The sequence below is a fragment of the Equus przewalskii genome, chromosome 14, assembly GCF_037783145.1.
Source record: "Equus przewalskii isolate Varuska chromosome 14, EquPr2, whole genome shotgun sequence".
Classification (NCBI taxonomy): Eukaryota; Metazoa; Chordata; class Mammalia; order Perissodactyla; family Equidae; genus Equus; species Equus przewalskii.
This window is the reverse complement of record NC_091844.1, coordinates 84,311,420-84,336,567: the sequence shown is the minus strand read 5'-3', so window position 1 is coordinate 84,336,567 and position 25,148 is coordinate 84,311,420. Positions and strand designations below refer to the sequence as shown.

General features: G+C 47.1%; 2 long non-coding RNA genes across 2 annotated transcripts in view; one reads left to right on the top strand and one right to left on the bottom strand.

The window, feature by feature from the left end:
• The window catches only part of LOC103549349 (uncharacterized), a 49,986-nt gene that overhangs the window by 5,011 nt on the left and 19,827 nt on the right, over positions 1-25,148 (bottom strand). The gene's annotated exons all lie outside the window — the stretch shown is intronic.
• Positions 17,161-20,951, top strand: LOC139075856 (uncharacterized). Its single transcript, XR_011526765.1, has 2 exons — positions 17,161-17,372; positions 19,201-20,951. It is a non-coding gene; the product is annotated as an uncharacterized lncRNA (long non-coding RNA).

Here is a 25,148-nt window from a genome sequence, read left to right as displayed (position 1 = left end):
GTTTTGCTTGTTTGTAAACATTATATAAATGTGTGCATTGATCTTTCAATAATCAGCTTTCTTCACTTAATATTTTACTTGAAAGATTCATCTATATTAATCTAGTCCACACACAGTACATTTTAACTGTTGTAGAATATCCCACTGCTTGATTATATGACAATCTGTTTATCCCTTAGCCTGGGATAGACATTTAGGATGTTTCCAAGTTTTGGCTATGACTAAAAAGCTGCGTTGATGTTTTTGCACATAACTTCTCGGGCACAGGCATGAGAAATTCCCTGGGGCACGTCCCTAGAAGGAGAATTTCTGAGTCAAAGGGTGCAACTCTCCACCTTTGCCAGATATTGCCAAATTGTTCTCCAAAGATCTGTACCAATCTGCATTTCCACACAGTGTTGTGTGACACTTCTCATTACTTCACATCTTCCCCAATATCGGATGTTCAAAGACTTGAATTTTTGCCAGTCTGATAAGCGTGAGAGAGAACCTCACTATTGCTCCAATTTGCATTTCCCAGGGGTTGAGCTTGTCCTCCTGTCTTTGCTGTCCTCGTGGATTGTCTAATCATATTCTTCGCCCATTTTTCTCATTGTCATTTGCCTTTCCTTATTTTGAAAGTGTTATTTATCTGTTCTTATTTTTGAAACATCTTTATTGAGATATAATTCTCATACCATACAGGTCACTCAAAGTGTACAATTCAGTGGCTTTCAGTACATTCCCAGAGCAGTGCATCCATCACTAAACTCGATTCTAGAATCAAGTTCTAGAATTCCAGAAATTTTTCATTAGCACCCCCCAAAAACTGTGTACACTTTAGCCATCACCCCCCAGTCCCATTTCCCACAGCCCCAGGCAACCACCAATCTTTTTTTTTTTTTTTTTTTTTTGTCTCTATAGATTTGCTTATTCTGGACATTTCATCTAACTGGAATCATACAACATGGGTTCTTTGGTAACTGGCTTCTTTCACTTAACATGTTTTCAAGGTTCGTCCACGCTGTGACGTGTATCCGTGCTTTGTTTATTTTGTTTATTGTGCTAAAGTATACGTCACACAAAATTTCACATTTTAACCATGCTTAAGCGTGCCATTCAATGCCGTTAAGTCCACGGTGACGCCGTGTCACCACCAGCCATCTCCAGAACTCTCCGTCTTCCCAGCTGAAACTCTGCACCCATTGAACAACAACTCCTCGTTGCTCCTCCCCCAGCGCCTGGCAACCCCATCCTACTTTCTGTCTGTATGAATTTGACTGCTCTGTGGACCTCATATAAGTGAGAACATACAATATTTGTCCTTTTGTGACTGGCTTACTTCACTCAGCATAATGTCTTCAAGGATCCTCCACGTTGTAGCATGTGTCAGAATTTCCTTCCTTTTTAAGACAAAACAATACTCCATTGTACAGGTATACCACATTTTGTTTATCCATTCATCCATTGATAGACACTTGGGTTGTCTCCACCTTTTGTATATTATGCTGCTGTAAACACGGGTGTACAAACATATATTTGAGTCTTTGCTTTCACTTATTTTGCACATATACCCAGAAATAGAACTGCTGGATCCTACGACAATTCTATGTTTAATTTTTTGAGGAGCTACCATACTGCTTTCCTATTTATATACTCCCAACACTTGTCTTTTATTGGTTATATTTGTTGAAAATATCTTCCTCCAGTACCTGGCTGTCTTTATTGTACAGGGATTTTAACTGTAATGTGAAACTTACGACTCTTTCCTTTATGGCTTTTGCTTCTTGTATCTGATTTAAGATACTTTCCCAGCCCACTGTTAGAAGATATTCTCCTGTATTTCCCCTTTTCTCGTGTAAGTATTGACTCTCCCTGAATTGACCTCTTTGTATGTTGTGAGGTAATGATCTAATCCAACTTTTTCCCGTATGGATTGCTAAATGTCCCAAATAGCAAACCCGTGCACTCTCCACTAACTTGTAATTCCACCTCTGTCCTAGACCAACTTCCATATGGGTCAGTTTCTGGGTTTTCTGGTCTTTTCAATTGATCCACTTTCTATTCTAGCCTCACTGCACTGTCTTAATTACAACAGCTCTTTTAATAAGTCTTAATATTTAGAGAGGAAGTCCCACATCATATTATTTTCCCTTAAAACTGTCTTATCTATTTTTGGTCCTTTATGCTTGCATGTGAATCTCAGGATTCTCTATTTGAGTTTCATGAACTGCATTGAATTTATAGATTAACATTAAGTGTGTACTCAAACCTTTGTGATACTGTACATTTTCATCCATGATAACAAGGTCCCAACTCCAATTGCTTTGTTTTACAAATAAGGACCCCATTGACGTTCCCACGACCATACAGAGAGTCAGAGGAAGAGCCGAGCCTGGAACCTCGAAGCCCCCTGCCTAATGCTTCTTCCACTAACTTCAGATAGGGACTCCCACCCCTCCGAATGACAGAGCAGTGCCTTCCATCATCTGTCTGCATAAGCCCAGGGATTAAGTCACTCACTCATTCAGGTAGTACTTTTGAGTGCCAACAGGCCTTTTGGCTCAAGTTGTGGGCACATTTCCTCCTCCTACCCTGCAATAGGATGCAGCTTAGGGGCTGAGCAAAGACCCAGAGCCATCCCTTGGGAGGTGAAATTGGCTTCAAGCCTTTGTGTGTGGTCGGTGAAGAGGGGCAGAGGCGCAGCCAGAGGAAAGAGCGTGCGGGGAGGGTGGAAGGATGCAGCGTTGGGGTTCAGAGGCTGTGCGGGTAAGAGCTGCCCTGACTCACACTCACGAACCCAGCAGGAAACCAGGCTGCAGAAACCAGGCCGCCAATGGGCTAATTTATTGTTAAGACAGAATTTGACTGCCAAGGGCACCAGCACGTACTTCCTATGGCCAAACATTTGCTCCATGTATGCAAATTGCACAGGAAGCCAAATTATCATCAGAAGTTTTCTCAGTGACCTCAGAGCCAGAGCTGGGGGAGCAGTTTATGATTTGAATGTGTCCTGACATCAGGTGTACTTATTTCCAAAACAGGGCATTGTCGGCATGGGAGGGCGACGATCCCCGGCTGGGACTCTCCCTGAGGTGGACGGGCCTCAGTGTCTGCTCCCTGGGTCCCTTCCCTCTGCTTCCAAGATGACCCGCTCTCCTTCGGAAACACACACTCTTTCCTTGGTCATGATCACACTGTGATCTGATTGGAGTCAGGTGTTTTGCTCCCCTAATTGGAATTACAGTTTAATTTTTAAAGTGGGTTACTTCCACTTTGTTGGGGACAGGAATAAGCTCCATTTGGGCAGCAAGGAAATTGAGGCCCAAAGAAGTTAAGGGACTCCGTTATCCACGGTTGCCCAGAGAGCGATCGCCTGAACTGAATTTCAAGGCAGGTTTTAATCCAATTGAAAGGGGGAAACGTCTGAAAATACAAAGCAGTGAAGGTTAAGCAGCTAAATCTGGCGCCTAACCACATCAACCTCTGAGGTTAAGAAACTTGAAAGTGGAGACCCTGACTTCTACTCCTGTATAACTTCCCACAGCGCCTAGTCCAAACATGCTCACGCAGGCACTTCATACATGTTGACAGCGAAGCTCTCCCCTTCGGCCCAAATGGTCCCAAACACACACAGAGGCATAGGACACTAAGCCACATGGTTTCCCCTTTCCCATCAAGTCACCTTTCAAACCACAGAGGATGTCCTTCAGGGAGTACCTGGGAGTCCTTTCCTCTAGCGTCCACCTCGCTTCTCTCCCTGCCCCACATGCCTTTGGGCCTTTCTGGCCCCCTGGGACACCACACCATCCTGGAGCTGCTCCCCACAGTCCTTGGTGTGGTGATGACCATTATTTCTAGCCCCATCGCCAGAGGCAGAGGTAGGTCCTACCTATACATCCTGGACCAGCACACCTTTCTCTAACCATGGCCATGGCCCTCATCATGAGTGTGGGGTCTCTTTGCTAAGCAAAGCCTCTGTTCCCTCCCCCGTGTGACCAAAGATCCCCTCCCTACCAGGACTGTGGGGCAGAAGGAAGCAGGGAGTGAGATCAGAAGAAAATTCCATCTGACCACACATTTAACAGATATGTATTGAGTGTCAGTGGGACACACGTGTTGCAATGAACTGAGCCCTCAAGGAGGTCAAGACACTAGGGTTCTAGTCCCAGCTCTGCCACCAACTCAACCAGTAGCCTTGAGTCTGTCAGTTTCTCCTCTCTTTGTCTCAGTTTCCCCATCTGCAAAGAACAGGGTTTGACTGCATGATCTCTGAGCTCCCTTCCACCTCTGATAGCCTATGATTCTCTGTGCATGAGCATTTTTAAGTGTTGTTCAAAAGTGGTATAAAATAAATAATAAATCTAGTAAAACATATATAAAGAACTATATTCCAATGAAAAGCAAGTCCTCTTAAGATTACTATAACAACCTTGCAGTCATTCCAGGTGATTTCATGGAAGTCATCCCTGCATGGCTTATACGAATGGACAAAATACCATACCTGAGCATAGAACACCTGAGCAAGAAAGGAGAGGAAAGCGATGCTATAGTTTAAGTATTCCTGTACACCATTTTAAGTTATTTTATATTTGGCTTTTACGGTAGGCAAAAATATCAACCTACAGAATGTTCAAATGAGTTGTCCATTTTCACATGTACGTTACAAACAAGAAAAACATTTACCTGGGCCAACACAGCCATGTTTATTTAAGCTTGTTCTGATCAAGGCAACAAATCCAGAATGTACTAGTAGTACTGACAATTCAATGTTTCAATCCATTTCTGTGGAGGGTTCGTTCTTTTCCAAATTCTTCTGGCTTCCTTTTCCTTATCTCAGGAGTTCCTGAGCTGAGGATCAGAGATACACTCCAGAGGGCCCTTAACACCTAAAACTGTAGGGTATATGTGTTCCTGTATCCTAGCTTTCATCTGATTTTCAAAGGGAACTTTGACCCCAACAAATGGCCTCTGATTATGCTCCTTGTTCATATGCAGGGGAGAAAAATTTCCAAGCCAGACCTGTGTGTGAACAAGCCACTTGGCAGAAAGAATCTGGATTCTGGCATCAGAGAGACCTGGTTGAAGTCAACTTGCCAGCTGAACTCTGCTTTGGACAAGTTACCTGGATACTGTGACTCTCAGAGGCCTCATCTCAGTAAAACATGTGTTATTCTGAGGACGAAATTCGTTCCTATCCGTAAACCGCAGCGCGTCATGGTGCTCAGTGGATGGTAGGCCATGTGCACCCCTCAACATCAAGGAAACCCAGAGCTGCCTCCCGAGCAGCTCCAGGCACCAGCTCACCCCGTCGACCTCACCTCTCGCTGGAGACCTAAAGCACAAGCGCAAGCCAGTCAACTGAGCGTCTTTGAACTCAGTGTCCCGTTGCCTTCAGAAGCTAAACTTCTCCTGGAGAGCAGTTTCCATGAGAGCTGACTGAGAATCTCCATGTGCCAAATGTCTAACCTCCAGGTTCCAACATCTCCCCTCAGGCAGACGTTGTAAGAGGAGAAACGGCTTCCACACCCACCCCAACGCTGAGCCTCGGTACTTTTTCTCCTTCCACCTTTGCCAACAAAGCCACTTCCTTGTCCTCGAGGCACCTACGATCCCACTTCTACTTCCTCCTTGACTTTCATTTCTCATACCTTGTCTTGAGCCACATCCTCTGTGCTAGAAACAGCTTCTGCTTCCTGCTAGCCCAGCAGCCTCTGAGCACTTCCTCCATGCCTGTCCTCTTTATCAGGACTTTCAACACCCGTATCAATAGGGGATGTTTCTACACCACGCAGCCCGCAATTGAGACACCCGCAAGTTGGTAGGTTCCTATCAAATCTGCTGTGCGCTGGAGACTGGGAGGCCTGTCCTGCTCCCCACGTCCAGGCAGGGCACAGAAGTGCTAGTTCCCGTCTCTAAGCAAATGTGAGAGAAAACTCCTCAGGCACCTTCCTAGGACTTGGTACCTAACCCTATTTTCCCCTTTTCCTGGGATGAGGAATATGGGTCAGTGTCGAAACCCCAGCTGCACCATCAACTAGCCTGTGGTCTTGAGCCCTTACCCTCTGTGAGCTTCGGTCTAGTAAGTAGACAAGACACAGTCTATACTCAAATACAATTACAAGGTGAGTATTAGATGGAGCCTGTGACCAGACAACCAAGAGCAGAAGAAGAGAAAGAGGGGATCCTTTTGGATGAAGTAAAAAGAAGGGAACATTGGAGCTGAGCCCTTCCAACTCCTATGAGCTTAGAAAGGCCTTAAAAAATTGGGTTTTATATAATAAGATTGTTATATGACAATAACAACAATAATCATTCATGGAGTGTCTACTTGGTGGCGGGTGCTAAACGTGCATTGTTCCCCACCCTTGCAACATGGATGTTAGACTTGTTCTCATCCGGCAGATGTGGAGTGTGCGGTTCAAATGACCTCCCCTCACAGACCTCATCGAGGCAGGTGGTCTGGTCCCACCACCACTGCCATAACCCCTCTCCCAACATTGTAGTTCCAGAAGAAAGGAGGAGCTTTAAGGCCATAAGTGTTGCTAGGTATTGTGATGAGATGGTGAACTGAGAGGCCTCTGGCTTTTCTTCTCTCTTATAGACGTTCCTTCTTGAGGGGCACGACCACACCTATATCCTTGGAAAGAGGCAGAAGCACACACAGAGGCAGGGGAAGTGTAGCCAGAGGCCCCGGGCACCCGCCTGTCCATGGAGTCTGGAGTCTTCCCACAGGAAAAAGAAGCCCATGTCAAGAAACCCAAGCCTAACCAGGCAGTGACAACACCATGATGGTCTTGGTGACCTCCCCAGGGCAGCTGGACACAGCCCAAGTCATCCCAGACCTCTCCAACTCAGTCACGGAGCAGTGCCTGATTGTCTAGACTTACGAGTCTGCTGAGGGTCTTAAAAAACAACCAAAGTGCAGTTCTTTCCACGGTGGTCCTGTTGTAAGACATTTTGCGAAGTCAGAGTCCTATGCTTCAGACAGGTGGCTCTCTCGGAACTCCGGAGTCAACCAATTAGACTGATGGATTTGGCCCTGGGCAGAGCCCGGGGTGGCCAACGCCTGAGGTCCTGACCCTCTTGCCCCCAGGAGGTGTTATCAGGTGAGACAGTCCTGGCTGGCTCCTCTCAAGGAATGGGGATGCATCACATGGATGAAGGCTGCCGAGAATGGAGACGGGGTGGACGAGGGTGCCCCGGCAGGGGCTGCAGGAACTGCCAACAAAGCAACCCCACAAATGACTGCCTATTAGCGATACCACAGAGGGCGTTCCCACACCAAATGCCCTGAAAGGGCGCCACCTGGAAGAACACGCGACTCACTGTCAACTAATGTGAAGTCTTAGCTCTGTGCCCTCAAAGAGGTTTTTTCAATTCCTTGGACCTTTGTTTCCTCCTGTGTATAATGGAGTTAACAACAACGCCTTACAAAGGTTTCATAAGAACTAACGTTGACGATGCGGGTAAAGCCTTTGGCACGCAGTAGGTCCTCAATACAGGTGAGCTGCTATTATCATCACTTTTGAGTACTCGAAGCTGGAGAGATCTATTGCTAGGCTTCTAAACAGAAAACCCAAGAACAGGATTCCCCACGGTAGCCAGGAAATCCTACAGCCACCAAGTCGTGTGTATGGGCCCAACAGGGCAAATATGGCACAGAGCACTCCCCACCCCAGCAGGTACACACACAAGATTAGCCTTAGGCTCTGGGGGCCTACGGGATCCTGATGCCCCTGATGCACAAATCAGATGCATTTCTGAGGAGAAGTTACAATGCTTAGCTTCCCTCTGTTTCCAGAATCGAGTGCCCCCAATAACCACCTCCACAGGCTTGAGCCTGACTGCTACCTTAGGGGTTCACAAATTGTTAGAAGGCCAGCTATCTTCTTGTGGTTTCTCAGCCCTCCCCATCCCAGCAGTTTTCATCAAGTGCTTGATGGTCTCCGTGGCAACTGCTAAGCCCTGCCCACCTGAAATCCTAGCCCCCACGGGCCCCAGCCAGGCTAGCAGGACAGACCCCACTGCTGAGTTGCTCAGCTCTTCACATCCCTGAACGAAGGTTATTGTGAAATGGCTTCCTCGGCTGGGAGGTGAGTACTTTGTTCCTGAAACCAGGTGCCGAGATGACGAATACTTCCCCTTTAACTGTTGGGGCTTTATCAAACAGGGAATCATAGGTCTGCTGAGGTCTAGAATAATCAGATGGATTGAAACAAGGAAGGCCCTTAACCAGGCCATCAGCCTGTGAGCTCTCTCTGGAGAAATGTGAGCCAAAGAAGTCATGCAAGGCTCCACAAGTAGGCATTGTTTCTAACATTTCTGCAATAGCACCACCTGAGAGAGCAGCCACTTGTCAGGACTTAAAAAAAACACTTTCCTAAATCAGTACAGCACAGCCTTAAAGGGCCGCCCCCCGCCCGCTGCGGGGACCGTGAGGAGGACACCCCTGCCGTATTCAAAAATGTTGTTCCAAGGACACTGAAGCAGGAAAAACCAATGAGGGAAAATCACAAGCTCTGTCTGGCTACAAGGAGCTTAGAGGGGGAGATCAGGCTTTCCCAACCTGCATAGTTCCCTGCCAGACAAATGACAATGACAGGGATTGAAATTAAAAGAAAAGGGACACAATGCCCTTTTCATTTAACTTCAAGGGCAAGTTCTTTTGGTTTGCGGCCACATCTGCCAACCCCTCACCTAGGATTCTCCCCAGGGATATAAGAGACATTTCTAGCCTCTCAAAAGAGCCCACAAAATGGCTTTAGAAACAGGACTAACCTTTTGCAAGGTGAGAAGTCTGGTTTCATTATTTATCTTAGGGAGAAAAAGGACTACAGGGAGCAAGAGTAGAAATACACCCCAAAGAACACCAGCAACAAACTGGGTTATTAACCCGAACACCAAGGAGTATATCTGCCCTCCGTGCATTCAACCGGTGTGTGATAACCTACTGCCCACCAGACGCTGTGGGAGCTCCTGCGACGTAAAACTGAATAAATGCGGGTCTGCGCCCTTGAGGAGCTCCCATGAGAGAGGCAGACACTAAGGAAACCATTACATTACCTGAGACCAGCTCTCTATCAAGGGGAAGAGCAGGCGAACAGGGAACCAACTCCTCCACTCCCGGGTTCAAACACGGTGGGGATTTTGCAGGATGGAGACGGGTGGAGCCAGGATAAGAAAGGATGATATTGCGAGTCAGAAATGTGAGTTCCAGCCACACCTCGAGGCACAGCTGGTGCTTCTTTAGTGCCTGCCGCCTGACGCTGCAAAGCAGTGCAAAGCTTACTGAGAAGATGTGGGAAATCACTCTGAGAATTTTTAGGAAAGATCCTAAAATCATGACATTCGAAACTATTTCGTATTCGCCAGACTTTTGGTCCTGATCACCATGATTCCATCTGGCACCATTTTGGTTACTGATTAACACCAACTGCTATTTTCAAAAGTATACCTTTTTCCTTAAAGATCCGCAAATATATTTCATTTTAATCAATTAAGGAGTATTTACTGAACACCTCCCACGTGCCATATCCTGTTTGACATCTATAAATAAGTCTTGAAAAGTGCGACTAAGCAAGACTATATCAGTGGCATCAATCTTCTGGTTTCCCCTTTCATTTCTATTGGTTTGGTCCTTATTAAGTGCGTGCGATTTTTTCTTCAAGAAAAGATTTAACCAGTCATGCTGCTCTGTGTTTTTATCTTTTGTGCAAAGAGACTAACTTGTAGTAGAAATAAGGACAATGGCGTTTGGCAAGAGGAGTGAATGTTATATGTGGGGATTGAGGTTTCACCATCCCCAGAAAATGGAATTACCAGCTAAAGTCCAAAATTTGACCTTTATGGTATTTCCCACAGTGACAGATTTGAGAGAATCCATCGGCCAGTGGTACCAACAGAAAGGCAACAATTGATCGGGGAGCCCAGGCTCAACCATACAGCAAAACGCGCACCTTCCTCCACACACACGTCCGTCACTGGCCCTCCTGCGTGGCTTCACGGAAGGGATGAGCAGCCTTCAGAGGGGCTCTGTGACTATGACTGACTCAGTCCCTTTCTCCTCTCTTGTCTGAGTTATATCTGGGCACTGTTTTTTTTTTTTTCTTTAGGGGACAGAAGAGAAAGAATGCCAAGATTACTGGTGCATCAAATGATTGAGAAATGTTTGCCGTTTAAAGCCATTTCACTTCCTGCCTGATACCACAAAGAAGCTTTTTAATAAAGTTAGCCTGTACTTTTCTTAATGTGACTATGTATCTGGCTTGTTTGCCCATTTTTCCTTTTCAAAACTGGGTACGATAATGAAACACTTGTTTCCATTGCTTAAAACAACCATATTTCAAGGCAGTCAATTGAGAGAAAAAATGTCAGTGGGCGCACAGAGAGGAGGGGTGGAGCGTGTGAGGATGGCCCAGTGGAGCAGAAGACAGTGAGCGACAGGGACCCAGGTGCTCACCTTGCTCTGAAGGGGCCTGGCTGTCATCAAGTTCCCCTGGGAAGCTGAACCCTCAGGCTGTGGAGGGACAATGAGCAGTTAGCAACACCCAGAGCAACGGGCACCCTCTTTTGGCATTTGCCCTTGGTTGCCAAACCCTACGGTTGGCATGTGACTTGCCCAGCTACAGCCAAAACTTGCTTTGCCATCCCCCCAGGATAGTTCCCAAAGCAGGGAGAACCCATACCAAAAGAGTCCCGTGACTAGGACACAGCAAACCCCAGGACCAGCTCTGCCCTGGCCAAGCCGTACCACTGCTACTGATACCCACCTTCTCCGTGTGACTCACACAATATCCAGCCTAAAATAACTACATACATCTCAAACTTACACAGTGAGATATGTCACCTGTATCTCAATAAAACTGAGAGAGGAAAAAAAGAACTACAGCGACTCCTTCTTAAGTGCTTACTACGTGCCAAGTACTCCACGTTTTGTGTCTGCCTTCCCATTTATTCTTCTGGACAACTTGGAAGATAGACGTTACTGTCTCTCTTTACCGAGGAGGAAACAGAGACGTAAAGAGGCTAAATGGGTTGATTTGGTTAAACGGCTAATAAAGCCACACCCACAGGGTGTGAATGCAAGTCCCCACTCCAGATTACCATGCACACTGCTCCGGGGCTTTCTGGTGGAACTCCCAGTTACCTAGGTTTGAGGAAGATTCCTAGCAGTGTGGCCCTATTTCTTCTTTCAGCATTTACTAAGGGCTTGCTATTCTGTAGGCACTAGAGATGAAGAGATAAATAGAATGGTGTCTGTCCTCCAGAACTCTGTTCTCTAATGCGGTAGCCACTAGCTACGCATGGCTATTGATCACTTGAAATGTGGCTAGTCTGAACTGAGATGTGTAAGGTGTAAAATACAAACCAGATGTCAAGGATTTAGCATGAAAAAAAAGAGCGAAAAATGTCTCACTGATAATTTTTCTATTATTACTGTTGAAATGATATCTTTAACATATTGGATTAATTAAAATACAGTTTTTAATTTATTTTCATGTGTTTCATTTCACTTTTTAAAATGTGGCTGCTGGACAGTTTCACGTTACTTATGTGCTCACATTATACTCCGACTGGACAGCACTGCTCTGGCGGCACGGATCTGGTGAGGAGGACAGGGGAACAGAGCTGTCCCTGTGACATAGGTAGGCAAAGAAAGTGAAGGAAGCACCAAGGGAGGCCGCGGGAAAGCGAGTGAAATCCTGCCGTCGGGCATAAAGAACTCAAATGTGAAGGTCAAGCCTTCCAATCAGAGATCTAGTTGATTGACAGATAACCTGCCATGCTTACTGGCCTCTACTATAGAGACCCCATAACAGCCTGAGAAGGTCATGGGGTCTGGATTAACGGTTGAACAAGCATTGGCAGCAAGAAGAACCCTGGATTCAGTTCTGAACCTCAGTGGCAGCTCGGACACGAGCTCTGCTCTGGTTTTCACTTTGATCTGGGCTGTATTTGTATCAGGAAGTGTTCCAGACCCCAAGCCTCCCAGCTCCCAGCCGGGAGAAGTCCAAGTCCCACCTGCCTTATTTTTATAAACCATTCCTCTTACCCAAAGTACTTTGCAGATGGTAACATACACTATTTATGGCCTATTCCGTATCCATTCCTCCTGTTTCCTGCTGGAAGAACCCCTCTTTGGTTCAGAGCAGCCATAGTCCAGCCCAGGTGATGGGCCATGATTGGTCTAAGTCAGTGTGGACCATTCTGCTCCTCACTCCCCAGCCTCCCTGGTAGCTGGGGCGGGGGGTCGGGGCAGGGGGGTGGGAGGGGGTGTCATCCAATTCCGGCCATGAGACTAAAGCCAGACACTGCTTTGGGGCAAAAGTCTGGAAAACTTCATTTTCTTGCTAAAATGGGACAAAGCAGGGCTCAAAATGCCCCGCCACCTTCATCCTGCTTCAGATGTGATGGCTGGAGCTGTAACAGCCATATTGCAACTGTTAGGAGAACACCAAGAAAATTGCAGGAGGTTGACGCTAATATCGTCGAGCTTCTGATCCAGTGCCGGCAACTAGTTAGCTCCAGTCTTCTTGTTCTCTGAGGAAAAATAAACCCCCCGTTATTTAAACCACTAGAGTCAAGGAGCGAGATACAATACTGTACTTGCAGCCTTTGACGTTCCTTCTGACGTACAAACCAAACACAAAACGGAAAGCAGTTTGTCCAAAACCTTAGACTCCTCCTGAGGAACTCTGTCCCTGCTGAACCACTCTTTGCTTCACAGCCCACATTAATCACAAGTTCCCGGGGGCTCCCTTTGTGTCCACTGTGTCCGTTTGAGGTGGGAAAATCAAGGGGTTAAGCTAGTAGTTATGGTTGACGATCTCCACAGAGCGTTCTTATTTCCAGATAAACTTCACAGTTATAATGAAGGTTTTTCTTCCCAATGTAATATGTGTAAATTTTTTCATCCTCCAATTTATAAGAACTGACAGAGGATAATTCATTGCTCCAAAAGAAATAGAAGATATAGTCACTCTCTCTCTTCAGAAGCTTGAAACCAAATATTTGCTGTTTGTTAAAATATATGTATATATATATATTATACTTGAAAGTTGCCAAGAGAGTAAATCTTAAAAGTTCTCACCACCAAAAAAAATTGTAATTATGTGAGGTGATGAATGTGTTAACTAACCTTATTAGGTAATTATTTCCAAATATATACGTGTATCAAATCATCATGTTGTAGACATTAAACTTACACAATCTTATATGTCAATTCTGTCTCAATGAAGCTGGGGAAAAAGAAAACCCCACCTCTGTTTTCCTCCCCTGCGGCAGACACTGCCTGGCTGCCCACCGGGTGGCAAGTCTCTCTCAGTCCCCACGGCTCCAAGCCCAGCTGCCCATGCATCACTATTTTTTAGGTCATACGTGTTCCTGTAGCGAGAGCCACAGGCTTCGGGTGGCCAGGCCCCTCCCCAGGCTTGAAGAGCAAGTCCTTATTATCCAAGCTGATCACGCAATTCCCTCCCCCTTGACAGGAATTGCTCAGTTCTGGCAAATAAGCCGAGAGAGGGAGTGGGCTGGGAGGCTGCTGAGAAAGCCTTCCTTCCTCTGAAAAAGAGGCCTTGCAGCACCAGGGGCTGCAGAAACCACAGGTCTCAATCTGGCCTCTCTCAAAACAAGAGACGTTTGTTTTTCGCTCTCGTGAGAGCCCAGGGCAGCTCCAAGTGGCTGGGACGAGAAGGCAGGGTACAGGCTGTTCTGCTCCATGCAGTTATTCAGAGACTCAGACCCAGGCTGACAGCAGCTACGCCATCTTCAACACAGGCTTCCAAAGTCGCCCAGGGCCACACCCCAGTTAACCAAAGGGGATAAGGCTGGCCTGCCCTCCTTGACAGCATCTCCTGGAAGCACAGCTTAGACCCCAGGAATAACTGCGTTGTTGTTGGATGTTAGCAGTAAACGTGCACAAGTAACTCTGCTGAGGTCGCCAATCCTTTGGCACCATGAACCAAGTTCATGTGTATGTGTTTATAAGGATGGTGCCCAGAGGTTCTAATGGGCCCGGCATGCAAATGACACTCACCTTCCTTTGACCAAACTAAGTCATGTACCCCACCTGGCTGCAAGGAAGGGTGAGAGATAGACTCCAGCTGTGTATCCAGAAGGGAAGGGAAACAGCTTTGGCGCAAAATGAAAATACAGGGCGCCAGTCTCATTACAAGTAAGAATTTCAAAACAGTGACACAGAGCATTAAGTCAAGGGCAGGAGCCTTCTAAGCAGGGGGCTCTGTGCAGCTGCACAGGTCGCCCACCGTGAATGCGGCCCTGGATGGAGTAGGCGCTCAATACACGGTGGACGACATCATCTCTTTGTTTTCTGATCCCTGATGGTACCTACGGCCTGAGCCACGTGTTTTCCCTTTAGTGTCTTATCTGATGCCGTCTTTCCTAGCAGCTCCTTGAAATAAGGAATCACACCACATATCCGAGAGCACTTACCTGGGGGCATATGGCACTTTGAGTGGTTTAAGGTGAGTATCATTTAATCAGATTGATTCTAAATGTTCAGAGTAACAATTTCACAAAGAAAAAGAAAGCCCACAGGTTTGAAGGTCTGACATGACTTTGAAAAAACCAACTAAAATCAGTTTGGCAAATCAGGTGAAACTGGCGGACTGCTCTTCTTGACAGCATCTCCTAAAACTACAACTTAAAGGCTCTGTGAACGGTGGCATTTTTATTGCATGATAGCAGTAAAAATGCACAAAATCACTCTCTGCTCAAATCCAGAACTCTTTGGCACCCCCTGAACCAAGCTCATTTGTGTGTTTTAAAACAATTTGCATTTGGCCTCATGCTGCCTTTTTCTCGCCGGCACCATCCCCACGGCGCAAGCATGAGACTGTTCTGCAACGGCACGTCCGCCTGCAGCCAGGATGGCCTACAAGCCCCATCACGGCCTCAGTCAAGGGCAATAGAGCCATGCTCGTTACACCCTCCCTGCCAGCCAGCTCACCTAACAGGCTCGACAGTGCTTTCCAGAAAGGGGTATGGTCAGGTGCACAAATGGCAGCTCTGAGCACGGGGAGTCCAGAAGGAGGGAACCAGTGGCAAAGGGAGAGTGCCGGCCATGCCAGGCTCTGAACTTCCAGGCAAACACCTGCACTTCATCTTCATCCATGCCCGATATTGAGATGATGATGATGCTGGTGATGTGATGACGATGTTAGCTTCCTCTCAAGTGTATGATTGTCTTGTTGAGGGGAGTGAGATTGTATTTGCAACTGTTTATTGAGTTTCCCACTCAGCAAAGTGTGCCTAGCCATGGGAGGCCAGGATCCAGCCACATGGCTGTGAGGAGAGTGGACATGGAAGATTCTAAGGGTGGACCAGCAGCCCTCCCCCACATCTGCTATGCAGGGAGGAGAGAAACACCAATTCTGTCCTCCTGGAGATGTACTCTGTGACCCCCTTCTCTTTCTCAGCACACAGAGACTGACTTGCTCCACCTGGCATAGGTCTAGTAAGTTACAAAACCCTGTTCTTAGATAAATGAATCCAAAGCTTTAAGAAGGGAGTGGTGGGGGTTGACCCGGTGGCGTAATGGGTTAAGTTCACGTGCTCTGCTTTGGTGGCCCGGGGTTTGCCAGTTTGGATCCCGGGTGTGGACCTACGCACTTCTCATCAAGCCATGCTGTGGCAGGCGTTCCACATATAAAGTAGAGGAAGATGGGTGCAGATGTTAGCACAGGGCCAGTCTTCCTAAGCACAAAGAGGAGGATTGGCAGTGGATGTTAGCTCAGGGCTAATCTTCCTCAAAAAATAAAAACAAAAAAGAAAGGAGTGGTGAAAATGATCTTGGATCCATTTATCAGATGAGAAAACACACACAAACATTCACACATGAACACATTTATGCACGCGCGCACGCGCACACACACAATTACAGGGCACTTACTACATGTTAGGGACAACACCAAGCTCTTTCTGTATATCAACTCACCTACATTCCTGTGGGTGGTATTGTTATCCCCACTTTACAGATGAGGAAACTAAGGCTCTTGGAAGTAGGGAGCCTAGGAAAGTAGGGAACCTGTGCATAAGTCGTGGAACTAGGAAGCCAGCATAGACTTGGCTGAATCCAGAGCCCTGCTCCTATCTGCTACTGTCTACCACCCCAGGACGCCACAGGGGGCTCAGTGCTCAGGCCAGCACAAGTCCATCTCTGCTTCTCTGTGTCCTTGGCAAAGTCTGCGGCATCAGATGTGGAGGAGGGGTGTGAGGGGGAGACCCGGCTTGGGAGGTCCCCACAAAGGAGACCTGGAATAACACGTCCCGCATTCTCAGCTCTGGCATTATCTCACTGAGCTTCTGTTACCTTCTGTTGCTTGAATCATCTTAAAGTATTTTTTAGGTCATACATGCTCACTATAGAAAATCAGGGAAACGCCAGAGTATTATGAAAAAGAAAAAAAAATTATCTGTAATTGTCTCATTCCCCAGGTATAGCCACTGCCCATTTCTTGGTGCATTCTTTCTAGGCCTTTTTTTTTTGTGGTACACACATGCATCTAAATATATGCCATATGTATGTATGCTTTTACATGGTTGGGCTCGCGCTATACCCACAGTTTTATACGCAATAGTTTAAAGCTAACATTGCAATGTAAATGTCTTCCTATGAACTACTCTTCAATGTGATTTTAATGGATTTAAAATATTTTGCTATATGTATGTAAATGCCAGAAGTAACTGAGTTATTCTTCTGTTTTGGACATTAAGGTTGCTAATTTCCGATTTTGCTAATTTCCGATTTTGCTCGTGTATTAGTGAGATGAATTTTCAAGTGAAATCCTTGAACGTAGATCTTTATGAACATACTGGAATAGTTTCTGAGACTAAATTCCTAGGAGTCAAAATACTGAGTAAAAGGCTGCGAACATTTTTAAGACTCTTGATCGATATTGCCAAATTGCCCTCTAGGAAGGCATTACCAAGTCATGCTGTCTTTGTCGGTGGCTTAATGAGATTGCTTTGGCTTTTACGTGTGTAATAGGGAATTTTCAGCTGGCGGAGCTAAGGCCTGGCCCGCTTCTCCCTCTCCTACGCTCACACATCAGCACCTGCTTGCATCCTTGGACAGGCAGGGAGTTGTGTCTTGTAAGGAGGTGCTTAGTGTGGGAGGGGCCAGGAGGAGACTAGAGGGGACCACGTGGCATCTTCCCCGACTGGTCCAGGTTTTCGCCCCAAGGGAAAGGGAGCCGCAGAATCGCTCACTTGACACACGGGGAGAGGCTGGGCAGCAGATCCGCCTCATCCCTCTCTCTCTGTGGGAAACCTGGCACCTGCTGGTCCTCTGAGGGCTGAGAATTTGAGGATCCCCTGGAAGACGCACCCAGCCTTGGACAGTGGCCTTCTCGAGGCAGACAATGGCAGCGGTAAGACGCCTGCTGGTTCATTCACGGGCAGCAGCCCTGGATGAGAGATGCCAGTGCCTCTGAGTGACCTGGTCGGCGGGGGTCTTCAGGGGAATAACAGAAATAATTGGGTGCCCTCTGAGAGGAGGCTCATATTACCACTCAGGTGGCAGCTCTTGGGCCAACAGACAACTGAATTAGATATTCCTAATTTTTCTCCATAATTTTTAAGCATTTAATTGGGTTTTCATGGCCGGAGTCCATTGCACCATCCATCCTCACACTGGAAGGCTGAATTGCCCACGTTTGGATGGTAGCTTCCTTAACCCCAGCAACCTCGGTGGGGAATGAAGGGCAGGGGCTGCAAGGGGCTCACCTGCCAGCTTGCCAGCTCTGACTCCTGGCTCACAGGCCTGGCCTCAGACAAAACTTCCACCACAGTCATCCTCACCTAACACCTGAAGCCGAGGGCTGGCTCAGAGCTTCACAATTTAGCAGCTACAGGGACAGTGTGATCTCCAGAGCAAATTACAGTCAGAGGGAGGACAACTTTAGCAAAGTTAGGAAGAGAGCTTTAATTTACACTTCTCTAAAAATGTAATTGTTTATTTAAGAAAGCTTTTTGCCTTGTTAACAGAAATTAGCAAATGAAAACGTATTTCCACTCCAGAAGCGTCTTGGAAATTTACAAATCTGGCATTACATAATCATCAATACTTTGATCTTTGAAGGTCAGAAAGCAAGGCATACAGCTTTTCCTTAAAGTTCAAGGCTTAGAGAGAGACGCTTTAGAAGAGAAGTCCAAACAGCCACAATTCGTACATCATCATCTAACTGTTTTTTCTTCTGTAAACATCGGTCAGCATTCACCCTATGTTCTTCACCTGCTTATCCAATAACCTAATAATAATAATAAGTAGCTACTGATTATCAAAATTACTACTTGAATATCTCAGCTCATTTAATCCTTACACCTCTGTGATGTGGGTAATAGCATTAAACCCGTCTCACAAAGGAGACAACTGAGCCTCACGGAAGTCAAGTAGCCCACCCAGAGTCAAATATTTGGTAACCTACTCAAACCAGGCCTTGCCTCACTCCAAATGCTATAGGCTTAAGGGCAATGTGCACCAAGCGTTTGCAACCACAAGATTAAAAGTTACTAGGTACAGAGTCTCTTGTAGGTACTTTATATGCAGTATCCAGAACCCAGCAACCCCCTCTCACGGGCCTCCCCCTTATAAGTGAGGAAACCAAAGTCAGCCAGGAAGGAAGCCCAGCGCCAGGCCCCAGCAGTCGGATCCCAAAGCCATTTCAAGTTTCTGCCGCTTCGAGTTGCTCTCCTCTCTGCCTGAGCAGTGAAACCACCTGGGCGGCTATTTAAATGCTGACACCCAGGTCTCACCCTCACACATTCTAATTCCATTCGTCCAGGGTGGGGCCCCAGCTACCACGTTATTTTTAAAAATTCCTCAGAAGATTCTAATAGCCCACTGGGCAGAGGGCTGATGACCACTGTGTGGTCCTTTCATCCCTTGCAAATTCGTACAGAGTGGTCACCCAGCACTGTGCCCTGAGCTTTCAATGGTCAGCAACACACCGCCTGCCCTCCAGGGACGGTCAGGCTGGTGGGAGGCTGAATGGTAGGCAGAAAACGTGAGGAGCTTCCCAACAGGGCACCCAGGGTGCCAGAGAGGTCACAGGAGGAAGGTCGGGGAGGGACGGGAATTGTCAGGAAAGGAGTCACAGAGGAGAGGACTTAAGATGAGTAAGAGCTAGCTGAGAGAAAAAGGGAGGAGAAAAAGAAACCTGCCCACTACAGCGTCTCCACTTCTCCTTACTGCTGCAGGGCTGAGAAAACACAACCCACCAGAGAGGCCGGTTCTGCCCATCCACCGGTCCTGCTGGGCGTGAGGAGGAAGGAAGATTGCCCATCAGCCGGGAGGAGCGGCAGCGACCAGCCCGATTGCCTCATAGATGAACTCCGTCAGGCAAGACTCACAGAGCTCGATTCTCACTTCAGCTCTAAAAAGCAGAATGAGGATCTGGGTGCAAACAGAATTGTTAGAGATTTTTCATTCTAATTGGGAACTCACCCAGAGAGGCCACAAGAGCCCAGATAATCAATCTCTTGCACTGTGTGACAGGGCAGCCTGCCCGCCCCATTCCACCAGGATGGAGCAGAACTTCCGGCAGGCCCAGGAGGGGCCACCGGAAGCCCCCTTTCCACAGACCAGTTCCCATTGTCGGAAAGAACAAGATGAAATGCCATCAGATTCTCAAGGCCCAAATCAATCACCTACATTTCAATTCCCTTTTCTCATCAGATCCCAGCAGTGAACTGGCCCGGCCCCATCAGAATTCTGCGGTGATGGATGTTGAGAAGACAGGAATTGAGAAATAGGTCACCCCGTGGGCTGGGAAGGTTGCTGTGTGGTTTCATCTAACTAGGTTGCTGGAAAGCCCCCATGCCCACAATTACCCCCTGAGTCACCAGATCTCCATGAAGCGGTAGATTTTCAGTATCCAAAATTCATTCTCGTGGATAAAGAGCCTGGTGTGGGTAAGGAGCACAGAATCTGTTGTTGAAACCAGATCCGTTCATTTAGTAAAGGCTTCCTGAGTGTCTTCCAGACACCGGGGGAGCATTAAGTGATGATCAGGCCCTGCTCTAGAGAACTCACCTTCCAGGTACTCAGAGAAAAACAGGCACCAGGCCGGGCCGGGCACAGAACCAGAGGCGGCCCCGGGGCAGCAGGAGGCTGGGGTGGTGGAGGTGGGGTATGCAGGCGGGGAGAGCCTTGGGCCATGATACCTGGGGAGCCAAGATTTGGAGAATGAGGAGGGGCTTCTCAGGACTACGGGATTTGATCTCGCTGGGATCCATGCCATTTGGTAAGAAAACTAAGACTCAGGGAGGTTGAGTTAACGGCCTCAAGGTCACTCACTGGTATGCGGAAGACCCAGGCTCAGCACAGGGTACCCAACTCTAGAGCCTGTGTGCCTAGCCCCCCAACGCCAAGGCTTCTGTCAGGTGTAAGGATGAGAGCATGGGCCAGTGCATTTGGCGACCACAGGTTACAGGTGAAGTCACAAGAGTGCAGAGGTCACCCAGGGAGTGTGAAGAATGAAAGGAAAAGGTGCTGAGGATGCAGTCCTGGTGCCCCCACTACCTAGGGGAGATGGAGAAGAGAAAAGGTCTCAAAGGGAGCTCAGAGGAAATACCCAGAAAAATAGGAGGGAAAGCATCCACTCCTTCCTTTTTACCAAATGGGAGAGAAATAGCCTGGTCCCTGAGGAGTTCATATTCCCAAAGGGCTTCTCCACAGGACAGAAGAGCAAACCACTGCCTGGGACAGAAGCCGAAACAGGACTAGAGCAAGGCAGAGAGTGGGATGGCCTCCAGCTGATCTGACCAAGGAAGGCTTCCCGGAGGAGGAGAACAGTGATTCTTAGGAGCTGATGTCCCCTGCGTGGGAGAACTCAGGGTTGTTCCATGATATAAGTGGATTCTGACCGTGGCAAAAAGTCAATGTTGTATGTGAAAGCTTTTGGAAGTAGCCTCAGAAATATAACCGCGTTGCAGGGGAAAGAGATGAACAGTGCCTATGAGTGTTTTTCAGGAGGTCATTATTTTTATTGAATTGTGAAATATTGAGCAGTTCTGTTTTTATTTTAAAAAAGAAAACATTAAGAGATGACAGAAAAACACATCAAGTGAAGTTTGTTAGTTCCACTAAAATATTACCTGCCAGAGGAGAGTCTGTCCTATAATTATCATCCATGCTCAGTGCATGCTAAGTACCATCTACATGTAGCCGATGGTTTATTTTCCCTTCAACTTCTCTGCTGCTATTTTAACCATTTTAGAGAAATGAGCTTTAGCAAGTCAAATGAGAATTTAAAGAAATGAGACTTGGGCCCAGCGATAAATAGTATCATTGCCATCGATTGCATTGTTTCAAATACAAGATTTTATTTTGAGAAGAAAGTTTAATTAACCAGAGGTGGATCACTAAATTCTTTGACTTCAAAATCGTACTTTCTGCAAGATTTCACCTGTGAAATTCACAGCCCTTAATTACCGCCTCATCTTAAAAGGAAGAACCTTTCTTCCGAATGCCTAATAACGTTATTACGGGAGGTAATTACAGATCAGGTGCCTGTGCTCCCTAACACCGACACGCGTGCACTGCATCATCCTGATCTCTGAACTTTGAATGCAATTCGTTAGGGAAACACTTTCTCCCCCGAAACAGTGTTGATGTTTTGGATTTGCTGTTTTTTCTGTTCTTTTTTCTTTTGAAAAGGGGAAAAAAAGAAACATTTAGAAATCAGTCCTTTACTGGCTGAATTTCTTCACTTCCCAGAAAGCAAGAAAACAATTGTTTCCTGTAATTGGACAGTTTGATTGGAGGCAGGTGGTGCCGAGCAGAGGAAACCGGAGCCACAAAGCCAATTTTGGCTTCGAGCACATTTCCTTTAGTTCTAAGCTCCAGCAGTACAACATGTAAATTGGCTCCACAAAAGCCAGCTATAAATTTAGTTCCCATTTCTCTAACAAGCACCTTATCAGCCATGAAGACTTGTAGCAATGGGGGACAGTGTACAGATCTGACATGATGATAAAGCGGCCCTGAGATACCCCAGCATTAATTTCTCAAGCGTGTTCTTGCTGCCACAAAACAGGGATTTATGAGCAATTCTGGAAGCATCATGTGTCATCGTTTTAAAATATGGTGATATTTTCTCTTTCCAGGTTACTTGGCCTTCGCATTGCTTGAGTTGCATTATCTTGAGTTAATATTTGCTCTCAATATTTTTGAGTAACAGGCCAAATCAACATGGTACCACAGATTACAAACACCAGACCTGAGAAGGGGCCAAAACCAGAGGCGTGGGGACAAGCGGGAGCCGCTTGTTCCTCTGCTGTTTTTCCTCCAAACATCCCTGAGCCTTGTCCTCATTTCTCTTCCCTAGTGCCATTACGTTCATCTTACTCCCTGTTTGGCATCCGACAACAACACTCTTTCATAGATGGAGGCTGAGGCCCAGAGAGGCTAATTGCTTTGGCCAAGGTCACACAGTAAGTCAGGAGCAGAAAAGAAGCAATAGGTCCAAATGCTAACTTCCCAGCCCACTGCTCCAAGCACACACTTCTCGATTAATTTCCTCCCGTCTGTAAATCATAGTTCAAAATATTTTTAAGAAACTTGGGGGAGGTGAGGATAAGCAGGAGGACATTTACCTGATAATTCTATCAAACTATTGTTCTTTGTGTACTCTACACGTTAAATCAGTTACTTCAAAGGTCCAGGATATTTTATTACTAATTCTTGCCATGCTTAAATTTGTTTAAATGTTAATCTAGTGTTTACATAAGTTTTGAGCTCTTTATTTATTTTTAGAACTTGAAAATAATCTTTTCTAATCCCAAATAGATTAATGGCTAAAATAACCTCATCCCCAGATAAATTTCACCTGTCAGTCTACATATCTGTATAGAATTATGTTACAGAAAAAAGATTTCAGGGTTTCCTTAGAGCCTCGGAATTGCAACACTGTTTTCCAAGGTGGTCACATCAAAGGAAATACCTCTAAGCTTTCCTTTTCAAGCCAACAGATACCTGTGGTTCAAAATCTTGACTGCACTGATGAAAGTAACAGAATCTAAACACCGAAGGTTCGAACACAACGACGGATCTCCTCCAGCGACAGGGACACTTGTCCTTTTCATCTTTGGCTAAAAATTCCTCTAAAGACACACCAGCATGAAACAGAGATGACATCTCTCCCAGCCTGTTCAAGAAAGAATTCTCCTGCCCTTTATCCCGCTATAATTACCCGATTCTGCCCCAAGACGACACCTTCCCACCACTCCTACCCCCAGGGCTGCTGGTGGGGAGCAGGGCCCAGAGGTGACGTGTGCACAAATCCAGGGAACGTAGTCTAAAAGGCTTGCACGCTGATTAAAGTTGTCAGAGGCAGGTTGAGTTTGCACAGGGAGTGCTGGTTGATAGCTAACTCAGAACTCCTGGCAAGGCTACAGAACCAATATTTTTACAGAGGTGCCACAGTCTTAAACAATGTCCTCAGTGTGTGGGACGGAGCCAGCCCGTCTATCAATATCCAGCCAGAGTGACTTTTTTCTCCACCTTTTCTGAACAAACAGGCTGTGAGGAGCTGGGAAGGGTGGTTGGGAGTGAGGAAGGTTGAGCAGGACACAGCAGGGTGCTGGAAAGCCATGTCAACGCTCTCTTTCAGTAGACGCAGCTCCCGCCCTCAACTGGCACGAAGCTGGCCGAGCCAAGTGCAAACAGGTTGCAGCCATCAGCTGAAACCAGCCCCTCAGCTCTGTTGGTTTTTCCTAACATGGGTAGAAACAGCTACACAGACCTCAGCAGAACCACATAGAGCCAAAAGCACAGTGCGTGCCTCCTCAATGGGACGCAGACAGGCCGCGGCATCTCTAGAGTCCCGGCACCTTCACTGACAAGTGCAGCCAGCTGGACCACCTGGGCCTCCTCCTTGCCCTGATCTCTGGCCTCAGTACCTCTGAAAAGGACGTCCCACCTATTCACCCATAGCGACTTCAAAACTCTGTACCGGAAAAATCCCCTTCTTTGTACAGTTTCATTTCTTCCCAAAGCCTGTATCTTTTCCCAGAAAACAAACAAACAAAAATATTCAAGCTTTTAACAACCCAGCCCACAATGTTATCAGGACTAGCTGGCCCAGCTGGTAAGGTGGAAACGTCAGTGGCCACCCCCTGCAACCTTGGAGTGGGCAGTGAGCTAGGAAGTGACCCATCCCCACGGCACGGGGCCCGGGGCGAAGGCAGCAAGCCAGGAGAGGGGTCATTAGTGGCATCGACGTGCGCTACCGTATTCCTTTACTAGGATGGCCGTACAAAGTAGTGCCCAGGAGCAGGCTTTAAAGGACACAGATTTATTCTCTCAGTTCTAGAGGCCACAAGTCCAAAATGAAGGTGTCAACAGGGTCATGATCCCTCTGAAACCTACAGGAGAGAATTCTTCCTTATCTCTTCCTAGTTGTGTGGTTTGCCAGCAATCCTTAGTGCTGTGGACTGAATGTTTGCGTCCCCTCGAAATTCATATATTGAAACCCTAATCCCAATGTGATGGCATTTGGAGGGAGAGCCTTTGGGAGGGAATTAGGCTGTGAGCATGGAGCCCGCACGAATGGGATCAGTTCCTCCTAAGAAGAGGCCAGAGACCTAGCTAGCTCGCTCGCTCTGCCACGTGAGGATGCACAGGAAGATGGCCTGCAACCCAGCAAAAGGCGCTCACCGGAACCTGACCATGCCGGCACCCTGATCTGGACATAGCCTCTGTTGTTGAGAAGCCGCCCAGCCTCCGGTGTTCTGTTACAGCCGCCCGAGCTGAGACACCGGTGTTCCTCGGCTTGAAGCCACAGCCCTCTACTCTCTGCCTCCATGATCACACGCCGTCCTCCCGCTCTGTCTCTGTGTCTCTCTCCTCTTCTTGTAAGGACACTAGGCAAACTGGATTAGGGGCCCACCCTGCTCCAGTATGACCTCATCTTAACTAATTACATCTACAGAGACCCTACTTCCAAATCAGGGTCACATTCTGAGGTACTGGGGTTAGGACTTCAACATATCTTTTTCGAGGGGGACAACACAACCTATAACTGCCACCAAAACCTTTCGCTGCCTCCTCTTTGCTGAGGGAATGAAGTTCTCATCCCTGGTCTGGCTTTCAGGGCTTCCGTGAGTTGGTAGCTTTCCAGATTCACCTCCTGACACTGTCCTTA